The sequence below is a fragment of the Neovison vison genome, chromosome 2, assembly GCF_020171115.1.
Source record: "Neovison vison isolate M4711 chromosome 2, ASM_NN_V1, whole genome shotgun sequence".
Lineage (NCBI taxonomy): Eukaryota > Metazoa > Chordata > Mammalia > Carnivora > Mustelidae > Neogale > Neogale vison.
In genome coordinates this window covers 223157634-223172064 of record NC_058092.1, presented here as the reverse complement: position 1 = coordinate 223172064, position 14431 = coordinate 223157634, and positions in this window count along the sequence as shown.

Genomic DNA, 14431 nt, shown 5'->3' with positions numbered 1-14431 from the left:
GTGCTGGGGACTTTGCCTGTAACACATGTAATTGTTCCAACAACACGGTAGGCTAGGAATTATTCTTTTGCTCTTATTACAAATGAGGCCCCAAAAAGCTTAAGCAAATTGTCCTAAGTCACTGAGGTCTTTTTGTCTCCAAATCCATTTTCCGTCTATGTGAAAATCTGTCATTACTTAAGAGATTCAGGGCTCAGCAAGGTGAATTCCTGTGCTCAGTAAAGTAGTGCATACATCTGTGGAATTTCTTTTTTTTCTGAAAAATATCCCACCTCTGTCCCTCCTCCTCCTTCTTCTTCTATAGGTCTTGGTTTAGATAGTATTTCCCTCTGAGATTTTTCTGGCCAGCAGTATCCTTTGGCCATCTTCTCCTTTGTGCTCTCAGTGAGCTCTGCACTGGACTTGACACTGTTAGATGGTTGTCGGTTTCTTTGTCTATATCCCTCCCCAGACTATCTCCCCACAGAGGGTGGATATCCTTACTTACCACTGTATCCCTAGCTAGCCACCTCCCTGAGTACCTAGCTCCAGCTCAATAAATATTTGCTGAATGAATGGGCAGATGGATGTATGCATGGATGGATGGGTGGATGGATGGACAGACGGACAGATGGTTGACTGTGGACTGAGTTAACTGCCAATGGCAGCGAGAGAGCAAAATCAAGAACTGATTCATGAACATGACTAAAAGAACTTTGAAATTCTTTGGATAGGAGAATCACTTGAAAAAAAAAAAAAGACTGGGGAACGCTGTTAATAAACTGAGTGAAGACTTAGAGCAAATATAATTTTTTTTTGAGAGCAAGAGAGAGCATGCGTGTAGGCAGGGGGAGGGGAAAAGAGAGGTTAAGAGAGATTCTTTTTTAAAAATTTTTTTTATTTTTAAAAATCTTTATTTATTTGACAGACAGAGATCACAAGTAGGCAGAGAGGCAGGCAGAGAGAGAGGAGGAAGCAGGCTCCCTGCGGAGCAGAGAGCCCAATGCGGGGCTCGATCCCAGGACCCTGAGACCATGACCTGAGCCAAAGGCAGAGGCTTAACCCACTGAGCCACCCAGGCGCCCCTTAAGAGAGATTCTTAAGCAGACTCCATGTTCCCTGTGGAACCAACCCCAGGCTCGATCTCACGACCCTAAGAGCATGACCTGAGTGAAATCAAGAGTCAGACACTTAACCAACTGCGCCACCCAGGTGCCCCAGGTAATTTTGGGCATTCAACATAAATAAGACCTCGCATGCTTCCAGAGGAATATTTAAGTTACAAATGAATGAATGAATGATTTTACTCACATATTGTTCTTATTCAGTAGTAACGATAATGCCACCTCAGTTTCTAGACAATCTTTCTTCCCTCAAAGAGGTTAAAACACTGGGGCAAAGTTTGTTACTTCCCATTTCAAAGAACTTTCTCAACTGTCTGGTTATTCCAAGTGTTTGAAAAGAAAAAAGGAGGAAGGGAGAATAAAGACCATCTGTATGGCCAAGTAGGAAGCTCGCTCACCGTATTGCTTCATGCTGGATCATGTAAAGAGAAAAGATTTTGAAATAATGGCAGGTCTTCAAGAGTAACAAATGGCATCTTAGAAAACAAAGCAAAAACAGCAATGGCATAATACGGCAAGGAAGACAGCATAAATACAGAGGAAGGGAGCAAAAAGAACACTGGATATTGCAAAAGGAAGCTCTTTGGAGCCATTGCTCTAGGACTTGGGTAATCTGTATCTAAAGAAAAGTCTTATGATATTTGGGGCAGATCTTCAAGAGTAATGAAAGGCAGATTAAGAAAGATTCAACACACACACACACACACACACACACACACACTTACATAGCCCTACCTCAACGCCATCTTCATTTCTCTCCCCCCTCTTCTTTGTAAATACTGTATAGCAAAAAGTCCAATGTAAGATTAAACCTACTTTGAACATTTTGGTGAATACCAGCCCCCCCCCAACCAGAACATTTTCTTCCTCATTATCACCTCATTAAGATGCCCCTAAGGCCCTCACTCTTTATATGATGATATCATGCAAGGAACAGGTCTTGTATGCCTGCGATGAAGCATGACTGATATTTAAGACCAACAACTCAAGAGCCTTGGATTGCCTTTGTGTTTATTCAGAATGGCACTTTTATGTGGGGCCATAAAGTGGTGAATTTCCTATACAGAGCTGAGAGTGTGTGCGGCTCTGGGGCAGGTGGTGCGTGGAAGCCGGGGGTCACGTAGGTGAGCCTCGAGACTTCTCTTTGAGTACGGCCACCACACTCCAACGAGAGACTGTAAAACTTCGCTTTACATGGTTGTGCGCATGTTGCCAAATCCCACAGCCACCTCTGAGATATGGATAGGCAGGGGAAGTGATGTCAATAAGGAAAAAGACAGATAAAAGCAAATTGTCCCTGACAAATTATGAGTCACATACCTTTTAACCTGCTAGTTCTAAGAAAAGCAAGCCTTTGTTACTTGAATTTAACCTTTGAGATTCCAAACACAGGGATACTTAGGAGATGGGACTTTATGTGGCAGTAGAAAGAGTGTCCCCTAGGGGCGCCTGGGTGGCTCCGTTGGTTAAGTGTCAGCCTTCAGCTCAGAGCCTGATCCCAGGGTTCTGGGATCGAGCCCCACGTCGGGCTCCCTGTTCAGCGGGGAGCCTGCTTCTCCCTCTGTCCCTGCTTGTGTGCTCTCTCTCTTGCTCACTGTCTCTCAAATGAGTAAATAAAATCTTAACCAAAGAAAAAGAACAGATTGCCCCCTATATAAATGTACTCTGTACACAGGACACCCCCCGCCCCACTCCCTGCCCAGTTTGGGCCAGAAGTTCAAACTCATCTGCCATTTTGGCCCTTGGAAGAAAGGCAGAACAGCTGCTACTGTCAAGTTGAGTGAGTCGGCCTCCCAGTCTTCATTTGAGGACGTCGCTAGTGATTACCTAGTCTTACCAACCCTGCTGTGTAAATACAGCTTCTGTATCCCACCGAACCAGATTGTAGTTCCTACTTTAAAAAAACAAAAACAGCGTTGCCTGGGTGGCTCAGTGGGTTAAGCGGCTGCCTTCGGCTCAGGTCATGATCCCAGCGTCCTGGGATTGAGTCCCATGTCGGGCTCCCTGCTCAGCCGAGAGCCTGCTTCCTCCCTCTCCCTCTGCCTGCTGCTCTGCCTACTTGTGCTCTCTCTCCCTTTCAAATAAATTTTTAAAAAATTATTATTATTAAAAAAACCAAAATAGCTTTATTGAGATATAACGTCCATGACACACGATTCACCTACTTAAGGTATACAATATAGTAGTTTTGGGTATATTACACTAGTTACTTTTTAAAATTGGTCCATATTTTTTTTTTTAAGAATTTATTTGTAAGCAATCTCTACATTCAACGTGGGGGTCGAATTCACAACCTTGAAATCAAGAGTCTCACACTCCGCCAAATGAGCCAGCCAGGTGTCCCTGGTCCATATTTTCTTATTAGAAATTTCAGTATTCTCACTGAAGAAGGGAAAAGAAAATCGAAGAAGAAATAACAGTAGAAGTATAGAAGGGTAAGGAGAAAATGAGTCAGGAACAGAGAGAAAGGAAATCAAATACTTCCAAAGAAGAGGTACTGACCGCTTCTGGATTTCTCAGTTTTTTAACCAGGATTCAAAAACCAACATGGCGGCAGATCCCTGAAAGGCAGGGGCAGACTGTAATGGTCCTGAGCAGCTGTGGAGGATTACGGAGAAAAGGCCCAGAAGGACTATTGTGGATTGGGACTGAGAGAGGAAAAGGCTACTGGGAGGCCCCAGGAAATCTCGAACCCTGCCTCGTTGGTCCCTATCATTCTGCTGAGCCCTCCCTGACAGGGGAAACAGGCGCAGAGTAACAACTCAGTGACCTGAACCAGGTGCCAATTTTCAGCTCGTCCTTTTCTTGCTTCTCAAATTGCAGCATTTAATGAGGTAAAACATCAGATTACAGAGAACTTTAAAAAAATTTTTTAATGAGAATTCAGGGAAGTTTCTGGGTTAGCTGAGAAGTATGAAAGTATTTAACCTCCGTTCAGCAGACTGCCCTTTATTAACATTTTCCCTTCTACTGTTGCTCACAAAACTGCACTTTCTCAAACAAGTTCACCATTTGGTGTTTGGATCTGGTTATAGCCAGACGGTGAGTATCACCGTTACAGCATACAAATCAGCCTGGAACTTGATTTAAGGACCAGAGGACTCTTCAGGGTAAATGCGGTGGGAAGGGAGTTGCTCTGTAATGTGGAAGTGGGGCTGCTCATAGGGCAGCGGACGGCGTTCACCCCTCCCTGTGTGTCGTTATTGGTACTGGGGATTATTTGCATGGAGACCCACTCTTCAGGAAGGATGAGCCAGAATGTCTTCCGTAAATCCCTCTCAAGAGTGGCTTTCTGACTTTCTACAAGGTCAGCTCCTTATTTTGCTCTCTTTCCCGGGGGACCTATGACGTTGATGAAATAGGTGGAAGGAGAAGGAGTAAGGACCTAAACTTCTCCCCTGTGTACTCCTCTTTGTAAGTTACCAAAGGACAGAATGCAGAAAACGGTATTCCCTAAAGCCATGGACTGTTAGAACCAGAAGTCTCCTCAGAGCCATCGGTAGGGGATATCTGCTATTCCTGCCTTCCTGGCCTCCCTTTTCACTTCTTTTACTCACTCTGGATTTCTTTGGGAAGCTTACTCTCTCAAATCCTCAGACATTTGGATGGGAGCTGACCTGGCCCTTGGTGCCCAGCCCTGGTCAATGGGCAAATTCAGGTCCTCTAATTACTGTGGTTTATTTAGGATGGACACATAACTCTAACCAGTCTAATGAGAGTTTTTGTTTGCTTGTTTTGTTTTTGATATATTGGGATAGAAAAGGCCTATTTTGGATGGAATTCCTGGCTGTATGGATAACATCAGGCTGCAGTTCCTGGAGTCCCCAAATAGAGTGAGCATGAGTAGGAAAATGTGAGAAAAAGACCAAATCATAGGAGCTTTTTTGAGACCCTGGATCCAGCTGTACCTGAAGACAATGTATTTCTGAACTTTTCTGTATGTGAGTCCTAAAAATCCAGGTTTTAGCTTTAGCCTGTTTAAGCTATTGTCTTTCATTTGTAACCGAAAGAGCCTTGGCTAAGATACCATCAGGTTCTTTCATTCTGCAAACCAAGATCAGGAAGTGGCTTACCCAAGGTCCCATAACCAGGGATACACCTGGATCAGCATCTAAGCCCCCTGAGGTCCACTCAAGGACTCATTCACAGTTATTCTAACTGTTTGAGGCAGCACAACACAGTTATTCTCGATTTGCTGAAAACACAGTTTTCCTAGAACATGGGGTTCTAGGAGACAGGTGGCAAGGCTCCCCTGTGGTTGGCAGACAGTGGCCTTGGCAGATCCGATGGTTTAGTGGAGACAGTTAGGATTCCTGCACCATCTCAAGGGATTCAACAAGCATGGATGAAACACACCATCCCTCAGTCTTTCTTTTTTTGTTGGGGAAGGTAGTCCATTAAATGAACATTCTAGTACATGGGCCAGAGATTCACCACACACACGGATGTGGCTGACTGCTGTCCATCTTGGCTGGTGAAGAGCCCCTGCCCTGAGCTTTGTGAGGGCCTCAGGCTGCCGCTGCCCCTCCCTCTGGACCCCCAGGCCCCTGGGCCTCCTAAGTATCTAGCCATTCCAGGGTTAATGCGTGGCCTATGGGGACAGGTCTTCAAGTCCTACCCCAGCACTGGTACCGGAGTCTGTTCTGAGTTTATTTTGAATTTTAGCTCTGTACACACACACACACATACACACACACACACACACGGGTGGCCCAACCCCAAGGGGGAAACATGAGATGGGAAAGCCATAATCTGTTTCTCCTCACAGAGAGGGGACTCCTAGGATTGTTTTAAAACTTTTTTTGTGCCTTCTCATCTGTCCCCACAGAGATATTGGCTCATAGTGGTGGTCTTACAAGGAAATGAGTATTGGACCGGAAATAGTATGCCAGAATTCTAATCCCGGCTCTAGCCCCGAACCCCTGTGGACGCCACATGACTTCTCTGTGCCTCACACATTAGGAATCTGAGGGCAATACCTGCCCAGCCTTCTTTCCTGGGATGCCGCCACAATTCTAAAAAAGTACCCATGGAAGGCTCGTCATTATCTTGTGTTAAAGAGGCAGTTTTCTTAAACATCTCTTGATCGTGTGCAAAGCGCCAGGCACAGATGAGGTGCTGGCGTGGGCCTCGACACGCAGGAACTTACTCAATCCTTCCTTCTGTGAAGCAGCCACTGTTCGGTCCCTGCACAGATGAGGAAACTAAGACCGACTGGTTCAGTCACTTCAGGCTGACGCAGGAGACCGCCTGACACCATGGCTGTGACTTGGGCTTTGGAACCAGTACCTCCCCCACAGCCCTGGCTTCAAGCCCTGGCTCTGTGGTTTGTAAGCTCTGTGCTAAGTTTCTTTTCCTTGTCTTTTTTTTTTTTTTTTTAAATAGTTTATTTATTTATTTTAGGGAGAGAGAGAGAAAGTACAAAAGATGGGAGGGAGAGGGATACGCAGACCACACGCTGAGCATGGAGCTCAACAGCGGACTCGATCTCATGACCCTGAGACCATGATCGGAGCCAAAACCAAGAGTCAGATGCTGAACTGACTGAGCCACCCAGGTGCCTCACTAACATTCCTTTTCGGTAAAATAAGAACATGAAAAAAAAAAGTGGGGGGGAAAGAACATGAATAGTAATAACTGGCTACAGTTAATTGAGTGGCTTAACTGGAAATAAGACCAAGGGTTGCCAGATTTAGCAAACAAAGCAAGTTGTTTTGTGGGGAGTCTGTCAGTGGGGAGCCCGCTTCTCCCTCTCCCTCTGCCATCCGCCTCTCCTGCTGGTGCTGTCTCTCTCTGTCAAATAAATAAATAAAATATATATATAAAAAAAAGTATGTCCCATGCCATATTTGGGATATACTTATGCTGAAAAACTATTCATTATTTATCTGCCGCTCAGATTTAACTGGGTGGCCTGGATTTTAGTTGTCAACCCGCATGGGAAGTGCTTAGCATGGTGCCTGGCTTGGAGTGGCCACTCCTCCTCTCCCATCAAGGACATTCCAAGGAACCGGGCAAATGGCTGCCCAAATCCCACAGCCCTCTCACGGTGGGGCAGGGAGGCCAGAACCTTCTCTGCCCCCACCCATGAGCACAGTTTTGACAATGTTCTCACCAGAGTTCACCAGGCCCTGCTGTCCCTGATGGTTCAGTCATACTCTGCGAGAGCTGAGGAGAAACAGAAGGCAGGGTCATGTTGCCAACCTCCTTCCAGGTTGCCTCGTCTCACCAGGTGAGGCAGAACTCAGCTTCCAGTGGTTTCTCAGGCAGGTGCTGTGTGTGGTTAAATCATTTCTTGGAAGCGTTCAAGAGGATGATGGTCTCACACTTCCCAGATGTTTCTGTGATGATGGGAACAGCTCCATAAAGGTCACAATTTTTTTTTTTCCACATATATCATTTCTGGTGAGTAACCTGATCATCTACGGGAAAGGGTAGGTGGTATTGCTGTTGGAATCCCCATTTAGCAGACAGGAAACTGAGTCTCAGAGAAGGAAAGTGACTTGCCCTGGTCACTCAGCTGGAAAGTGAAATGTATCCCCTGACTATTGACCAGTGACATTTTCTCCAGAATCACCATGCCCGCTCTGCAGTTCCTGGAAGGCAGGGCCCCTTTCTGTACAGATCAGTCCCCGTCCTGCTGTCTCCATTTCATACAGTGGTGTCTGTTAAACGTTTAACAAGCAGCTCTCTGGGAAAAAGGAAATCCCTGATTTGCAGTGTTTGCCAATTTCTGTAGTGTAAATACTCACTAAGGCCAATTTCAAGCTACCGGTGTGGTATCAGCTACTTGCAAAACTCCTGAGCGTTTAATAATCAGCTCTTACAAGCCCGTAGGAGCTGGCCCCAGCACCCTGCGGGGTACTGAGCGCCTTACTTAGACTGGAACTAAGAGATACGGGTGAAATCAGTGATTAAAACGATCCTCCATCCGTCCGAATTTACATACCCAGGGAGTGGAAGAAGCCTGCCCTGGTGCACGCTGAAGGAAGGATGGGGTCTGAAAGGCTTCCTTCCCCCAGAAGCTGGTTCCCCAGAGCTCAAGGTCTGTGACCGGTCAGAAGACCCTGCTGCAAGGAAGGGGGGACGGAGGGAAACGGATTAGGGAAGAAGAAGAGGAAGAGTATGAGTGAGAAGAGAAAAGGGGGGCGGAGAGAAGACAGAAGCAAGAAAGGAAAAGCAGGGGGAAATGGCAGGAGGAGGAAAGAGACGCAGACTCAGGTGATGGGGAGAGGCGATGGGGAGCCATGGAGGCAGCTCTCCTGGATGACGCCCTCAGCGGGCACTTCCCTTTCAAACCCCAACCCCCACCCCGGGTGGGCTTGGGTACTCACCAAACACTGCTGTCCTGGGACCCCGAGCTTATCTCCCAGAGAGAGCCATTCATTTCTGCATCCATGACACAGCTGCCTCCAAGGGCTCACAGGAAGTACGTATCATTCTCACTACAATTTTGCAAGGCGGAAAACAGAGGCTCAGCCGACCTCGTAAATTGTTCAAACGTATCCCGCCATCAAGTGATGGGGTCAGGATTCAACCCTGCTCTTGCATGCTGCTTCTGAAAGGATCTGACATCTTCTGGCAAAGGAATGGCGAACGGTCTTCACAGCCAGAGACCTCTCCCTCCCCCTTCCTTTCTACGGCAGATTCTGTTCATTTGGCACAGAGGCCCCAGTTAGGACATCAGTCCATCGGGACAAGCATGTGACACGGACTCTCCAAACCCAGGAGCAGAGGCACTGGAGACTCAACCACTGTGATTCAGAAAGAATGAGCCGTCACAAAATGCCCACCTCAGGCCCGTAGAGCGGGCAGTAGACATGGGTGCGCGGAGGCCTCAGATCATACTTCTGGATTTTGCCATCGTAAGGAAATACTGTGAGGGATGTTGCAGGCACTCTGTCGGCACCTGGGACTCAGTCCTGCTGGGGGGTCTCAAGAGCAAGCGTGTACCTAGAATCAGTCCAGACCCCCAAAGGACAAGGAAGCGGACCTGTTTCTCTACCAACCCGTCCCTCTTCAGGGAAGCGTTCTTTGGAAGGGCTAAATCTAGAGCTCCCTGTTTGCCCCGCTCTAGGGCTGAGAGACTCCATTGGTTCCAAGGAAAGCCCTCCGTCCCCAAGCAGAGAGGGACCTTAGGCCCTCGAGCGGGGAGACACTGTGGGTATGGAGCCTGGACAGTATGGTGCATGCTTGCTCAAGGTCATGGTGAGAGCTGGGCGGGGGGGTGCCCAAACTGAGGTTCAGACTCAGGCCTGTTGCATGCCAGAACTCTTTAACTTTCTGTGACCCCAAACACTCAAGACCAATAAGGCGCCCAGATCCACAGACCTTCGAGGTGGGATGGATGGCTGGTGAGGAAGAGCAGGGGTCAAAGTTGAGTCCTAGGCTTCTGGCTGATTGAACTTGGCTCATTGCGTGAGAGATAGGATGCGGGTCCCAGGGGCTGCCATGACGGCTGCTCACAGGTGTAATCTCGCCGCTTGGGGCACCTTCATTCTGGCCACATTTGTTTCCTTTTAAAAATCCAATCTCTTTATTTTACAGCCCAAATCTCTGGGCAAGAACAATAAGACCAACACAAGAAGCAAGTCCACAAAAGCCCCTTGGGAAGGTGATGAGCTAAGAATACAGGCCTTCTCTGGGCCACCCAAGCCTCTTTTGAAGCTCACAGAATAATAAAATATCCCAAAGAAAACAAAATGAAAAACACACACACAAACCCAACAGAAGTCAGGGATTCTGTTTCTTTCTTTCTTTCGTTTTTTAAAGATTTTATTTTTATTTATTTGACAGAGAGAGAGATCACAAGTAGGCAGAGAGGCAGGCGGAGAGAGAGGAGGAAGCAGGCTCACCGCTGAGCAGAGAGCCCGACGTGGGGCTTGATCTCAGGGTCCTGAGATCATGACCTGAGCCGAAGGCAGAGGCTTAACTCGCTGAGCCACCCAGGCATCCCAAGGATTCTGTTTCTTAAGGCCCCTCAGCAGGTGATGGCGTGGGGAGCCATTTTAAATGGTGCGTTTGCTTAAGAGCCAAGCAGGTGCTCTCTTCTCTTATTCACACCACCAACAAAGCCAAATTCTGGTCTAGGTTTCTGGGGACAGCCATGAGGAGCAAGGGAATGGAGGGAAGGGAAGGCCAGGCCAACCTTTCAATGTTGAACAGGTATTGTTTTGATCTTTTAAAAAGTAATGTCTTCTTGGCAAAGCCACTGGATTGAAATCCGACTGGACTCTGTATCTAAATAAAAATAGGGAAATTTGAAATCTCAGGGAAGACGTGGCAGATCCCATGCCCTCCTTACCCCCCCACTCTGGCTGGTCCCTCTGTCATCTGCCCTCACCTGTCCTCACAGATTGTGAGTTCTGGGCCAGGGGAGCCTCGTTGGGAAGGATCTCTGAGATCACCTGAGGGACGGGTCCCTTTGTTTCGTTTGAAGGAGCAGGAAATAGGCCCAAAGATTTGGCATCTCCTGACTTCTCAGGAGGGAAGGGACTGGTCATATAAATCGCTTCAGGCACCCCCAAGCCATGGTATATGTACCCCCAGAGGGGTGTCCTCTTCTGAGAGCCAGAGGCATGAAGAGTTTGTCCTTGGCTAGAGACAGCGCCGGCTTCCGATTCCAGCTGCTTCTTAACCTTGTGACCTGGGACAAGTCACTTCCCCTCTCTGAGTCCCAGTTTTCTCACCTGTAAACCTGTAAACCGGAGATGACAGTCGCCACCCCCAGGATTGTTATGAGGCCCAGACAAGAAAAGGGGAATCATATAGCAGTTTACAAGTATCGTGAGCTCAGGATCCCTTCGCACATTTACAAATTCTTGAGCACTCTGTTGAAAAACAGAGTTCAACTAAGTAAATCTTGAAGATCTTATTGGCTTTATTCAACGATTCACAAATAGGGTAGCATCCCATTTAGCATATGGAAAGAAGTTCCAAGGAGCTGTGAAAAGTGAAAGACGTTTATAGGCAGAAGGGAGTGGGAACAGAAAGTTATAGCAGCGAAAAAGGGGACTGGCTGTGGCAAGGTCACCTTCCATTAGGGGATGGGTGGGGTCTATCTATCAGGCAGATTACCTCACTAGTGCTAACCACTAACCAGGTTATTATTTTTTTTTTTTGAAGATGTATTTATTTATTTGAGAGAGAAAGAGGAGTGAGGGATAGGGCAGAGGGAGAGGGAGAATTTCAAACAGTCTCTCTGCGGAGTGAAGAGCCCAACACAGGGCTCCATTTCATGACTTTGAGCCAAAACCAAGAGTTGGATGCTTAACCAATGGAGCCACTAGGCGCCCCATGACCTGGTTATTCTTGATCGACTCATTTAAGATTCCATTTCTGCTAGAGGCCAGGACTGTAATTAAATTAAGTCTTGGTTTGGTGAAGCAGGGCTTAGCATATGTGACTCCATTTTGGGACTATTGTCTTGTTTTTGACAACCCCAAAGACCTCACTTTTGAAAATTCTGGAAAATACATTCCATCGGCCATGAGAGTGATGACATCTGCATGTATCATATGTTTTATGGAAATCTCTATTATCTACTTAAGACAGAATGAAAGTTAAAAAAAAAAAAGCAAATAGTTAATGTTTTGGTAACATTGTGGAGATATTATGAAGTAGTTTTGACTTCACAGACCCCCCTGAAAGAGTCCTTGGGACTCTGAGAACCACGGTACTAAGGTCAATTAAGAGCACGACACAATGCGTAGGCCATGGTAGAAGTTCGGTCCCTAGTGCCAAGGGCCGGTGTTTATGTTACAGAGACTTGGCACGTCTGGCTGGCACAAATGGGCAGGTGTATGGGCCTTGCTGACTTGCATCCGGTGGGTACACACCGCCTGTAGGGTCTCCAGCTGGAGGCTTTCTCTCTGGGCTAGGTTCTTCAGGGCAGAGCTATAGGGAAAGGCCAGCAGGAGGCCAAGCGGCCAGGAGAGCAGAATGGAGGTCTTTGTGGGCTGGGCTGGCAAGGCTACTTTTCAGTCCTTGTTGCTACTCAGAGAGAATGAGTCATGTGGTGTAGACTGGTGCATACAGGTCGGGACTAGCAAGCTGGAAGAAGAGGCAGCCAGCAGGCCTCTGAGGGCTCCCTCTTGAATCTTGTTGCTTGATCCTGGAGAGCAGAGATTTCCTCTCACTGCACAGCCTCAGTGTGACACAGGGACAGCGTTTGCCATGAGAACTAAATGACCTGTGTGAGAAGGGCTAGTTGTGCAACGGAAAGGGGATATGATCAATCCACCATGTTTGCTGAGAAGGTCTCCCTCAGTTGGCTGAACCCAGCCCCTCACTTTAGTTGACTTCACAAGGGTGGCTGAATTTGTGCCCTTGGTGCTGGGTTTAAGAAGGCAGGGGTGGGATGCATGGCGTTGGCCCTGAACTTGTCCTGTTCCTTGGTAGGGAAGGGTCTTGCACTGTCAAGGTGGCTCCGTCTACTGTGTTCCAGGGATCAGTCCACAACAGTGGGGCCGTTTTCTTCTCTCTGTATTGTCCCTCATCCCTGGCTCCCGAGAAGAGCTCAGCCACACCAGCCCTGAGTCCATGGGTCTCTTCTGTGGTTTCCTCATCCTGGGCCTGGGTTGCCATCTATCAAGTGACTTGTAGACCTCCAAGGGCTGAGGCTCTTCGGGTCCTGATGGGGGTGCGAGGTGCTGTCACTAGCACCTACTGTGTGCTCAGCAGCATAAGGAATGGCCTCTGTCCCCAGTGTCATTGCCAGCGCTTTGACTGTGAGGAGGGCAGGGGCCATGGGGAAGGAAATAAGCAAGAGGAGCAAGACCTACGCTTCTGAAAATGAAAGTCACCCCCACACGCCCTGGGATGAGAATGATGAGACTCACCACCCCCTCTGCAACGTGCTGAACTTTGATGAAGCTCCAGGCTGGGCTTCTACCCGTCCCAGGGCTCAGAAACATTTTCTGCAAAGAGCTAGAGAGTAAATATTTTAAGCTTTGGTGGGGGGGGAGGGCACATGTCCTCTGCTGCAACGACTCAATTCTGCCTTTGTAGCATGAAAATAGCTATCGACCATAAGTAATAAATAGGCACAACTTCTTTTCAATAAAACTTTATTTAAAAAACAAGAAGCAACTAATTTGTCCACAGGCCATACTTTGCTGACCTTTGACAAATACAGTGTCTAATCTTGGCATCGAGGCTGCAAAAGCACTTTTGTTGATTCCATTCTATAGCTAATTGGCTCAGAGAGGTTGAGTGACTTGTGTCAAGTCACACAGCAGGTGATGACCAAGTCAGAATGGAAACCCAGATTTGATTCTAAAATTGATGCTTCTGATATCCTCACTTGCAAACAGCTCTTGGTAGTTTTGCGAAGTCCCGTGGGGGCGGTCCTCGGCATCTGAGACGAGAGAGAGGCTAGAGTCCTGCTCTCTGGCCCTGGGCCTCCATGGGGCAGGGTCACGGCCTCCACCCACTGTCACCAGACACCAGTGTCTTCCCGTGGAGGCGATGGCCACAACTGGGGTGAGAGCTGTTGCGTGGCCAGCCTGACTTGGCTGGAACTGGTCTTGGCATCAGCATCCTGGCGCCCAGTTAAACTTTTGACTTTCCAAATTAGAGAAGTAGAAATTTCTGCCCCCATCCCCGTTGTTATTTATTTTTTTTGGAGAGAGACATTTTTTGTTGTTGTTAATTATTTACCAGAAATGAGTCTCTCTCCACTCGCTCAGTCTCTCTCCCTCACTCCCTCTGTCCCTCCCTTCCGCCCAGTCCTCCTGGAATTCTCTTCCCTTCCATCCCCCGCCCACCCCCACCATGTAACCCTGCTTTAAGAGGCATTCAGGAACTTCTCTTCTGAGACAAAGGGAGGGCGCTGTGTGCTGGGGGTTGGGGAGAGGTGGGGCCCCCCTACCCCCCCAAAGCCTTTCTCTGCAGAAGTTGCTTCCTATTGGCCCAGCCAGCTCCCCTTGCATCTGATGTAGAATTCCGCCATCCGTTTTCTCCCACCCAGCTCCATCTGTTCTCTACGGGTATTTATCTATCGACTTCTGCTCCCAAGGAGGTGCCTGGAGAAGGGTGGGGAAGGTTTGCCACCCCATTGTCAGGAGGTTAAACATTAAGTTGGGCTCAAAGTTTGCTCCCTACCCCACCCCCCCTTAAATTCCGCCCTCAAATTCCCTTTTGGCCACACCTCCTCGCCAAACCCTGAGGTGCTAATAACCTGATTTACATCTGTGTCAATCTGAGCTCTGGGCCCTAATGAGGCCTGAAACGAATGGAACAGGCCGGGCTGGCTGGCCCTCGGAGGCCCGTGTGTTGAGACACTGTGGGGTGGAAATCCAGCGGTGGCTTGCCCCGCACAAACCCAG